The sequence below is a fragment of the Erpetoichthys calabaricus genome, chromosome 1 (genome assembly GCF_900747795.2).
Source record: "Erpetoichthys calabaricus chromosome 1, fErpCal1.3, whole genome shotgun sequence".
In the NCBI taxonomy this organism is placed as follows: Eukaryota; Metazoa; Chordata; class Cladistia; order Polypteriformes; family Polypteridae; genus Erpetoichthys; species Erpetoichthys calabaricus.
In genome coordinates this window covers 330,980,956-330,993,317 of record NC_041394.2, presented here as the reverse complement: position 1 = coordinate 330,993,317, position 12,362 = coordinate 330,980,956, and the positions used below count along the sequence as shown (strand labels likewise).

Below are 12,362 nucleotides of genomic sequence, written 5' to 3'. Positions count from 1 at the left end.
ACCGAGGAACTTGGTACCTCTAACAGTCTCCACATCTAAACCGTTGATGCTGAGTGGGATGTGGGCAGGATGTGATTTTCTGAAGTCCACAATTATCTCTTTTGTCTTGTAGACATTGAGAGATAGATTGCTGTCTTCACACCATGCAGACAGCCGTTCCACCTCATCTCTGTATGCTGTTTCATCATCCCTGCTTATCAGTCCCAGCACCGTCGTATCATCCGCAAACTTGATGATGTGGTTTGTGTTGTGCATGGCTGTGCAGTGGTGAGTCAGCAGGGTGAACAGCAGTGGACTAAGCATGCAGCCCTGCAGTGCTCCAGTGCTCAGTGTGATGATGCTGGAAGTGTTGCAGCCCATCCGAACTGACTGGGGCCTCTCTGCCAAGAAGTCCAGGATCCAATTGCAGAGGGTGGTGCTCAGGCCCAACCTGCTCAGTTTTATAACCAGCTTTGGAAGGATGATTGTGTTGAAGGCAGAGCTAAAGTCTATGAATAGCATCCTGACATATGTGTTTTTTTTTATCCAGATGTGTCAGGGAGAGGTGAAGGGCAGAGCATATGGCATCCTCAGTTGACCTGTTTGAGCAGTATGCAAACTGAAGAAGGTCATGGGAGGCAGGGAGATTAGTCTTTATGTATGACATGACTAACCTTTCGAAGCACTTCATTAGGATTGCCGTGAGTGCAACTGGTCAGTAGTCATTCAGGCATGTCACTGATGACTTCTTCGGCAATGGTATGATGGTGGTCGACTTGAAGCATGTTGGGACTAACGACTGGCTCAGAGATGTGTTGAAGATGTCTACGAGGACACCGGCCAGTTGATTGGTACATTCTTTGAGCACACGACCAGGTATGATGTCAGGTCCTGCAGCCTTGCGTGGATTGACTCTGGATAGAGCCCTCCTCACATCAGGTATGGAGAGACAGGGTACCTGGTCAGTGGAGGGAGGTGTTGCTTTTCTTGCAGGCTCTTTGTTTTGCGCCTCAAACTGTGGAAAGAAGTTGTTCAGCTCATCCGGAAGGGAGGCTTCACCATCGCTGCTGTGTGGGTAGTAATTGTCTGTAAAAGCAATAGCGGCTGACAGCCACATGCCATTCTGCCGACATGCAGCCAGCTGGATTTGAAGCATTACTTATTTGTTTATTTATTTTTTTAAACCCTGCCCTCACTGAAGTTTCTTTCTGCTGCTACTAGCCAGGGCTCAGCCAATGCTGCTTTTCTGTTTTTACACTGGTAAAGGAGAAAGTGCACCCACAGTTCCTGGAAGTACTGCAATACCAGTTTGATGCATGGAGTGAACGGAGCAAGCCCCTATTCCATCTCCTTGTTCCAAAAATTTAATATACAGTATGCTCCCCAGATATTAAGCTGATAAGAACAGATTTTTTTTTATCAAAAAAATAAATAAAAATAACATCACTGTCAGGAAATCACAAACAAATTATAGCCCCGTAGACCCAAAACCACACTCCCCACTAACAGAGTTGTCCAAAGCATCACAAAGTACAACAGGTGGAACCATAATCCTTTCACAGATCAACTGAGGCACCCTATCCCCTCTCTTTAAAACATTGTCCTTTTTACCGAAATTAAATAGCAACACTCCCACATTTCCTCAATAATCTCTGTCAATCACCCCGGCTCCCACATTCAAAAACCATTTCGCTGCCAGTCCTGATCTTGGGGTAATCCAGCCATAACAACCACTTGGCACCGTCAGGCAAATATCTGTCCAAACAATTGCCTTTCCTTCAGCCAGAATGATTCTCTCATCAGCAATGCCAAGATCAAATCCTGCCGCTCCTTCCAATGCTCTATCCGCGACAATCACAAATTCAGACAATGTGTTACATTGGATGTTGCCCTCCAAGTCAGCCCGTTGTGAGGAAATTCTCTTCACATCAGAGCAAGTGTAAAGGGGAACTGTTAACTATAGAAGATATTAAGAGAATGCAACTCTCTCCACCCACAATCCCAACCAAAAAAGACCCTTCTACCTCTCCTTTGCTGCAACAACAACAACATTTATTTATATAGCACATTTTCATACAAAAAATGTAGCTCAAAGTGCAGCAAAACCCCAACTGTCTACATCCCTCTTAATCCGAAAGGCAATAGCATCCTCTATGCCATACCTCACACTCCTTGTGCTAACCAAGTTATTCTTCTGTCCCAGCTGGTTGCTTGCCTCCCAACGAGTGAGGCCCAACGAGACAGTGGGGGGAGAGGCCAGGCAAGGAGGGGGAATGGCTTAAAATAGCAATCACTACCAGCACCTAAATTCCTCCATTCCCGCTGCCAGATGCACACAAAAGAAAGGAGATATCAATGGAGATGCCAGTGGCAGAACTAGATGTCCCTCGAGACACCACGTTCACACCTCTTCGAGTTGCAAGATGAAGAGGAGAAGGCACATCCTGGCCTGGCTGTGAGAGCAAAGCCTCAAACACAGGGGGCACTTCAGTGACAGCAGACAGCCTGCAGGACTGCTTCATGACTTCTTGCAGTATAGGCTTGGTCGTCCAGCAGCACTGTACTCATCCCACAACACCAGCTTTTTAATTCTAAGCCATGTCTGACATCTATTGGAATGCAGGAAGCACTACAAGCAATAGCGGATAACAGCCACATGGTGTTCTGCCGACATGCAGCTGGATTTAGAGATTTATTTATTTGTTTATTCATTTTTTAACCTTGCCCTTGCTGTTTCTATCCCTGCTACTAACCACACTCCAGCCAACGCTGCTTGTCTGTCTTTATACCGGTAAATGAGAAAGTGTACCATTCCTGCAGGTATTGCAATACCAGGTTGATGCGTGGAGTGGATGGAGGAAGTCCCTATTCCTTCTCCTAGTTTCAGAAATCAATTTAATATACGGTCCCCATGTAGGGGACATATTAGATTTTAAACTGATAAGAACATTTTTTTTTAATTGAACAGAAATATATAAAGAAATTATTTACAAAATATGGAAGTAACTTTATACAATGTATGTCAAAATATACTTTTCCATCTTTCTTTGGTTGTAGAAAACCCCAATTTTTCTCTGTCATATTTCACCTTTGAACCGATTGCAGTCTCCAGTCTTTTTACGATGGTCACTGCTGTCTTTACTTTGCAGTGTTGGATTAATCCTATAACGCCATATGTATTATATTGGATACAGGTATTTCTAAGGCCTGTTCCTCAGCAACAGGATTAGTATTTTCCTCAAAAACCAGTTGTATACAATAATATACATGTTTTCTCCCCCTGGTGGATAATCTATGCATCACAGGTGGCAAAGGCCACTTTTTTTTCAAGAATCCAAGATGGCCACATGCTAGGTGGAAGTTAGCAGCATTTTCAAGTGATAAGATGCCCTCATTTTGAAACAGTTACAGTAAGTGAAATGAAAAATAATGTGATTATATTTCAAAATAAGTCTTTACTAGGGTGAAACAGTTCATCATAACTTAGTTTTTCGTTAAATATTGTATAGAAATACTGTCAGGAAAAGGTGTGAATCAAATATGATACTATGGGTATACAAATGTATTTCATGGGTCAGTGCATCAGTTGTTGTTTTAGTGCATTTCTTGATTAAATTTGTATTATTAGTACAGTAATTCAAACTGTGCTAAATATATTATTCAATTTAAGCTTGAATATTTCTTTCAGTATATATTTTGAGTATAATTTTATGTTTATGTCAGTTGTAAATAGTCAGTATATAATTTGTAAATGTAACAATGTATTGTTTGCTTGATTATGATTTGAATATTTAGATGGTAAAGAAGTACAATGTAGAAGATGTCTTAAATATGATAATTGATGGAAATTCAAGTGACATAGAACAGTTAGGGGAGGAAGATGATGATGGTAGTGATGAGGAATGGACTCCTAAGGTAATGGCTGCTACAGAGGGATCAGATAGTAGTGGTGAAGAAGATGAACCTGTAGATAAAACAGACACCCCAGTAACGCCAAAACAGAGCACAACAAAGCAGTCAGCAAAGGGCAAAGTAAAAAAGAAAGAGTACAAATGGAGAAAAGTGCCATTTAAAAGTCCAAGTGTTGATTTTGATAGAGATGTTGAGGATGTCTCTAAAGAAAGGTCAGAGTGGACACCATACATGTATTTCAAGCAGTTTGTTACTGATGAAATGATTCAGGATATTGCACAACAAACTAACATGTACAGTGTACGGAAACTGGGAACATCAGTAAACACAACACCCAAAGAAATTGAACAGGTTCTTGGCATGTACATGCACATGGGGTTGGTACAGATGCCCAATGTAAGAGCCTATTGGGAGATGGAGACAAGGTACCCCACAGTCTGTGATGTGATGTCTCAAGAACGATTCCTTAAATTGCTGACACTGATTAATTTTCAAGACAACCTCAGTGTGTCTGACGACCAGAAGAAAGACAAACTGTGGAAAATCAGACCATGGTTAGAAAAACTGCGCCAACAGTTTCTTCTCATACCTCCTGAAGAATTTCATGCAGTGGATGAAGTAATGGTGCCTTTCAAAGGTAAGTCTAACCTACCTACATACCATCAAAACCTCACAAATGGGGGTTCACGATGTGGGCACGTGCTGGACAAAGTGGGTTCCTGTATGATTTTGCTGTCTGCCAAGGTGCGGAAAATCCAGATAAGGAGAAATCTGATGTTGGTGTTTCCGGAGATGTTATCCTGAAATTGACCCTTCCAGCAGGACAAAATCACAAGGTTTTTGCTGACAACTATTTTACATCAGTACCTCTGGTGGATCGAGGACTCTACTATTTGTGAACAGTTCGAATGAACAGGGTAAAGAACTGCAGTATGATGGAAGAAAATGATTTGAAGAAAAAAGAAAGAGGGTCATGGGATTTCAGAGTGAATCAGAAAAACACTATCATTGTGAGATGGTGTGACAACAAGGTGGTGAACCTACTCTCCTCATTTGTTGGAGATGAACCAGTGACAAATGTGAAACGCTGGGATCGAAAATCCAAAATGTACATAATGGTGCCAAGACCCGCTATTGTGGAGACATACAACAAATATATGGGTGGTGTTGACCTTCTTGACATGTTGTCTGCTCTTTACAAGTTCTCCTTTAGATCCAGAAGATGGTATCTATACATTTGGTGGCACACTGTCACTGTGGCAGTCATAAATGCATGGAATCCTTACAAGAGAGACCGGAAAGAACTGGAACCTAGGAAGAAACCAATGCCATTGCGAAGATTTCAAGCTTCTGTTGGGACTTCTCTCACAAGCGCAGGAAAAGGCAAGATCCGGTATGGCAGTCCACTGTCCTCTCCAGAACATGAGAAAATACCCCCACGTAAAAGACGAGCTGTTGCTGTACCCCCTGATGTGAGAAAGGATGGCATTGACCATTTACCAACTTGGAAAACAAGACAGAGGTGCAAGCACTGCCCAGGAAGTCACTTCTCACATGTCTACTGTGAGAAATGCAAAGTCAATCTTTGTCTAAACAAAAACAAAAACTGTTTTTGGCATTTCACGAAACATAAACAAGTTGCCAAATGTACTTTACGCACAGTGTAAAGTACTAAACCTGTTGTAAAAAGTTGTTAAATGTTGTAAAACATATTTGTGTGTGCTAAGGTTTTTCTAAAGGCACACAGTTTTTGGTTGACTTGAAACGCCTGGGGCCTCATGTATAACGCCATGCGTAGAACTCACACTATAACATGGTGTAAGCACAAAAGCGGGATTGTGCGTACGCACAGAAAAATCCAGATGCAGGAATCTGTACGTACGCAAAATTTCACGTTCTTCCAATACATAAATCCCGATCAGCGTGAAAAGTAACGCACATGCACGCGCCTTCTGTCCCGCCCCAACTCCTCCCAGAATTACGCCTCTTTGAATATGTAAATCAATATAAATAGCCTTCTGTGAAAAGACAATGGGAAAAGCACAGGGGAAAATATAAGAATTTCAGCGAATACCAAGTGGAGGCAAAGGAAAAACGTACTATTTGTTGGTTTAAACAGTGGTATAATCAACAAAAGAAAGTTGATCGAGTGACAAGAGTGTCAGAGAAACTCGAAAGATCCAAGTTCACAAAGTCGCACAGTGCCCGAAATAAAAAAGAAATCACATATCAAAGTCACCGTGAAAAGGCGAGTCGTAGCCCACCGTCTGAGTTTCATATGAAAGCTTATTAGGGTACAGACAAAAAAAATAGGCACACAGTGGGAAAAAAAGCACGAAATGTCAACTTTAATCTTGAAATTTACACTTTAATCACGGTTTATTTTGCCATTAAAGTAGAACATCATAAACTTCATCTTAAAATCGTTTATTTTACTAGTTTCTCAAGTAGCACGTTAAATGCTTTGTTCTGTATTTGATCTTCTATGTGCTCTATGTGTGTGAATCACTACATGCTTCCGTTCTTTCTCTTTCTCCGACAGGACACAGAATCCATTACATTCGTGATATTACAGCTCTCTGAATAATTAAAATACTGAGTACTGTCTCTTTCAAACGTACTAACCTCCAATTCCTGTCCTTCCTTTTCTTTCTTCAAATACCCAATCGCCACACAATCAGCTCTGTAATAGACGTTAAGCCATCTGTAAGCTTAGAACGCCGATTCTTCAAAACTTTTAAGGAACACTGAAATATCTTCGTATTACATGTTTAATTATTCTATTCGTCTATCCTTCCAGTGTCGCGTCAGCACCAGCAATAATACAGCGCAAGGCAGGAGCTATCCGTGAACTAGCTAGCGCTGCGGCACCGTGTCCTCACATGTTTAATTATTAACAATACAGATTATTTAAATGAAGTTAAAGTTTTATCTGTATACTATAAGCAACATATTTTGCTGCATTTCATCTTAAAAATGATTGTCATCATACGAGCTTTATAAAGTGGCGCAGGTTGTGCAATATTATAACTGTAGTGTAAGTTTACAGTGAGGTGATTGTACTTATAAGTACAAACAGTTCTACAAGGAGCACTTGATGGACTGATTGGGTGCGTTTATAGTTCTTGGGATGAAACTGTTTCTGAAACGCGAGGTCCGTACAGGAAAGGCTTTTGACGCTTTTTGCCGTGGTTGGGGTAGTGTGTACTTGAAACTGTATACCGATAATTCCGATCAATTGCTGCTGTGATTCCCCACTCAGATACAGTGATATAAATACTGCGAGAGGTGCATAGAGAGTAATATGGAAAAAGATGATCTGCTGTGGCAACCCTTAACGGGAGCAGCTGAAAGAAGAAGAAGATGCAGTGAGAGGAACAACGCTAAAGCAGTTATGGTATTTGGAATACTATGGCTATTCCCTGGACCATTATATTGCTACAGGTTAATTACAATCAGATGCATTACACTAATAAACAATATGCAGTTAATTTCAGTGTATTTATAAAGCCACGTCAGGAACGTGGGTCTAAGAAAGAAAGGGTAACCACACAGGAACAGTAGCACTGCTTTGATGCTGGGTGCCGCCAGTCTGCAAAACCGAGCAGAGAAATTGCGTACGCCAAGGTATGAGTTACCGTGGAAATGTGCGTGGCTTTACGCCAAGTTTAGGTTTTATACATCGCGATTTGAGCGTGGAAACGGGAATACGCAACATTTCTGTGCGTACGCACCATTTATACATGAGGCCCCTGGTGTTTCAAATGTGATACACAAAAAAAAATCATATTTCCAGGTCATATTAAAAAAATTTTGTTTTTGAACTCTCAAAAGGATCCAATAAACAGTTCAGTCTTGAAAAAACAGAATTTTCTGACTATGCATTCATATAGCAGGCTTTATAGGGTTAAAGCATTTTGAGCTTACCAAATTTCTGGCATCACCACACTCAAAAATAAAATAATGAGGAATTGTTTTCTGACTGGAAGAGTCCGCAGACATACAAAGGTCAGTATTGTATCATTAAGTCAAAGTCAAGGTTACTCCACATTTTCGGAACAATATTTAAATTGGATCCCACAGTGAATCCACCTAGTGACAATCCCAAAAAGCTTGCCTAATGGATGCGTCTTCCCCACAACCTGCTCTTGGAGACTCTGGATTTCTGGTAAAATTATATCTATACAACTGTTCTCTGACAACTTTTCCCATAGTAATAACCAATTTAGGTTCTTTAAATTGTTATCCAATCATTTGTCCTGTACCATGGTCCAGACAGACCACTGGCAAATTCCTTCCAGTGTTCATCTGTTCACAAATAACATGGTACATTTTTTTATTACATGCCAAAGACTTCTCCTGAAACACCCTGTGCTTTTTCTCCAAAGCTATAGCCTGCTGATATGGAAAACCATAACTGTACAAATTATTTATGTTTACAATTGTAATCTATCAAAAGTAGCTGACAAAAAGTTGGAAAAAAGATACAATCCATTTTAAACTGAATAATACTTATGTTCCTGCCACCATTACAGACATCTCATTCCATATCTGCCCTACAGATGACTACATATTTGCACACTCTAAATAAACTGGAAGAAGACCTTGTTCAAGATCCTGACATATCTTGTTGGAAGAGGAAAAACACTTCCTAAATATGTACACATGGCCAAAATATCTGCTCTTGATGCCAAACTCTTCCCCGTGAACATTAAGTGCCTGTGACACTATAATCCACATTTTCATTTTATTTTATTAATCTTAGTTTCCCAGTTTTTATATGTACTGTCAGTCCCATAGAAGTCAATACCTAAAATCCTAACACAATCCTTCTCCACGTGTAGACCTCCAAGTGAATTTCTCGAGTTCACCATTTCCCTAATCACATCATTGAGGATTTAGTCCTATTTGTAGTTTACCCAATGGCCTGAAACCTGTGGGGTCTCTGACACATGTATGACATCCATCCCATCTAAACTGTCCTCCAAGTAATGTGGCATCTCAGCAAACTCTGTGTCTGTGATATTCAATAAGACATCAAAACAATTGGCATGCAACTATTGCTTTGCTTCCTTCTTGAGACCACCATTTTTTTCACTTCCCTCTCCACACTGTCGACCACTGTATGTCCATCATTTCTCTTGTTGAAGCAGAGACAGGACCTCTCGCCGTAGTGTCAACCCGAAAATTTTCAGCAGACATGTCCAGCACAGTATCATCAGCACAGTAGGCATCAGACATAGTCTGCACGGAAGCTGCACAATCATCTGGAGCATTTTCATCCCCACCTACTGGACATTTCTCACCATCAGCTTGCTGTGCTGCAACTGTCTCCCCTTCCACACAGTACGGAAGAGCATCCCTCTCCATAGTCCACCTTATCACAGACATCCAGGTCTTATTTCTGTTTTTGCCTTTAGAGCAATGTGAGAAGAGGTGCACAGTTGGATTACAGAGATGACGGTCTCTTTGAGTTTGGTCAATCTCTCTCTTAATGCCCTGACTTACTACAATTTCAGCATAGAACCACTTTACAGTAATGTGATACATGTCCATCTGCACCACATTTTCAACATCACAAGAGCATCCATCCATCCATCCATTTTCCAACCCGCTGAATCCGAATACAGGGTCACGGGGGTCTGCTGGAGCCAATCCCAGCCAACACAGGGCACAAGGCAGGAACCAATCCTGGGCAGGGTGCCAACCCACCACAGGACACACACAAACACACCCTCACACCAAGCACACACTAGGGCCAATGTAGAATCGCCAATCCACCTAACCTGCATGTCTTTGGACTGTGGGAGGAAACCGGAGCGCCCGGAGGAAACCCACACAGACACGGGGAGAACATGCAAACTCCACGCAGGGAGGACCTGGGAAGCGAACCCGGGTCCCCAGGTCTCCCAACTGCGAGGCAGCAGCACTACCCACTGCGCCACCGTGCCGCCTCACAAGAGCATTCCACCATAAAATAAGCAACCCCTATTAGGTCCCAAAGAGAGACCGATGCCTTCTGGTGCATCAGGCCATCTGAGAACTTTAAATCAGGCTTAAGCTGTGCTCCAAACTGCTGCCGCCCATTCCACACCACATCCTCATCATGAACATGTTTGCAAAAATAGAACAATTGAACGGTACCATCTCAGAAAGGGCCTGATGTCTTTATCTTCTACAAATGGATTGATCATGAGTACCATTGTTACCTTTCAATTCCTGTTGTCTCTTGATCATCACCCATGCAAAAATCAGGGCCGGTGCCAGATTGAAATGAGACATCAAAATAATTCCCATACATCTCATCCCGTAGACATAAAATCAAATCCAATGGTAAACCCAAGGTCTCCAGTATAACTTTGTGCTTGAAATGTGCTTGAAATCCTTCCTGCCAAGCTGCTCCTGCTCACAATTCTTCTCCCAAACAAAACACAATAAATTTTTTAGCCCAAAAAAGCCAAATCCTCTAACTCTGTTGACGAAGCCACTCTTTCCATCCTTGTTTCAGGATAAAGTATGAGCTATCTCCCAAAAGAAAGAAGGACGACCTCGCTGCAAGCTAAATCAGGGTCACATAACACTAATAACTTTATTTTCAAACTGTGTAACATTCCTTACAATAATTACATCACTTTCAATTGACTTTGTAACATACTATACAAAATATATATCCTTTATAGGTAAGCCAAGTCAATTTTCAATCTTACTAGTAACATAGAATATAAAACTAAAATCATCCACTATAAACCTTCCCAAATGTGGATCTCCTCATAACAAAAGTATAAAATGTTACATTTCAGAATAAGCAGCTCTGAATAATTTGGGCCCACAAATGAAGTTCACATCCCCTTACAGATTTCCATCTTTTGTTAGGCGATGAAAAATTGTATCGTTCAGTATCTCTCTTGATTTGTTTAATGAACATTGTTTTAACTTGATTGACTATCCTTCCTTCGGGTTATTCCAATCCAAACTTTATTATTTTGACCCTGAATCCCGCAGTGTGAATTTAACTAAACTTCTAATGAACCATAGTGCAAAAAACTCACGCTTTATTAAATATCCCAGACTATCTGCTTTGAGCACCATGTCATAAGACCAGCTAGTACAGTTTGGTATCCCAAATTGTGCCAAGATCCCACCCTATACTCCCCTCGTAAAGTAACAGGTCCAAAAGAGGTGCTTGGGTGGTTCAGTTTGGCAATATAAAGCCCTTGGGCAGATATCCATCCTTGACAGGCCATGTCTACATAGTCTGTCCATGACCAATAATCTTTGCAAGAGATGCAACCAATTTAAATTCTGAAAATGATGGTCCTAACCTAGTGGTTGAATTGTTTCCCATGGTTCCTTCTCACGTAGACCCACACCTGGCTCCCTGACATTGTCCATTTGCTTCATGAGTTTTATTGTGGTCAGTGGATATTTCAGTACATTTCAGCAATCCATATTTTCTTTTCAATAATGCTGCATACTCATACCATTCTGGCTTTATGTTCGACTTTGGAGACATACTGGACCACACCATCACGAGAACCATGGTGCTGTAAAGCATTGGCATTTGTGAGACAATGCTAGTTTCAGATCCATACCAATCCCTTCAGATCCCTCTCTACAGCATCATACTTCCCACTTCACATAAACTGAAACACCAATTTGCTTGCTTCCTCCAGCCACTTCCAACTGGTTCTCCCCATCTCTCAGAGTTGCTCCAGCCTCACTCCTAGAGTGACCCGCTACAGACTTTTCCCCTTTCACAGTCCAACCCTCTCTTCCCCTTTAGTCATCCTGTCTGCACGTGCCCGGAGACCCTGTTGTGATGTGATTGGCTATGTAGCCGAGGGGCAGGGTAACGGGTGTAGCTGAGGGAAGAAGGTATTCCCACTGGCAGGCCCTCCAATGCCTTGCCTGATGCTCCTTACAGACTCAAGCCATATACAGATGTTGGGGGGAGAGGGGTCCAGGAGTTTGGTTGAAAAACTTAACAGAGGGGGGAGAGAGAGAGAGAGAAATGGAGAAAAAGGGAGATTTGAATTAATAACCTTCTCTGAAAAAAAGGTATGGGAAAATGGGCCCAAGGGGCAATGAGAGACACTTACAGGGGCTCATTCTATCCATCTCGCCATCCATCCATATGATTTTTTCATGTTTTTGATGCTGGTCTGGATAGCCTCTGAACTCGACTGACTAGCAGACCCATTCCGTGCATGAGAGAATGAATGAAGATTCATTCTGAAGATTCAAAGACACTCTCTCCAGCATTTGATCCTGCGCTATATTTACTGGAGAAGCCCGATTTCAGCCATTTGCCTCTGCTTGCTTGCTTGTATGCAATCGTTCTTTGCTGGAAGCACGCACCCTTCAGCTGGCATGCATTTTTCAATGCTGCTCGCTCACTCGAACTTCCCTCGGCTCCAAGTCTGCTTCTAGAATTGTGAAAAGTTTTCATCTTACTTTGGACAACTCAGAGA

The 12,362-nt window shown here is 41.7% G+C and overlaps 1 non-coding gene and 1 pseudogene across 1 annotated transcript; both read right to left on the bottom strand.

Annotated features, from left to right (window-relative positions):
• Window positions 1–1,246: 1,246 nt before the first annotated feature.
• On the bottom strand, window positions 1,247–1,418 carry LOC114641133 (uncharacterized; annotated as a pseudogene).
• A 1,359-nt stretch (window positions 1,419–2,777) lies between these two features.
• Window positions 2,778–2,963, bottom strand: LOC114669706 (U2 spliceosomal RNA). Its single transcript, XR_003719115.1, has one exon. It is a non-coding gene; the product is annotated as a U2 spliceosomal RNA (small nuclear RNA).
• Between the last annotated feature and the right edge of the window lie 9,399 nt (window positions 2,964–12,362).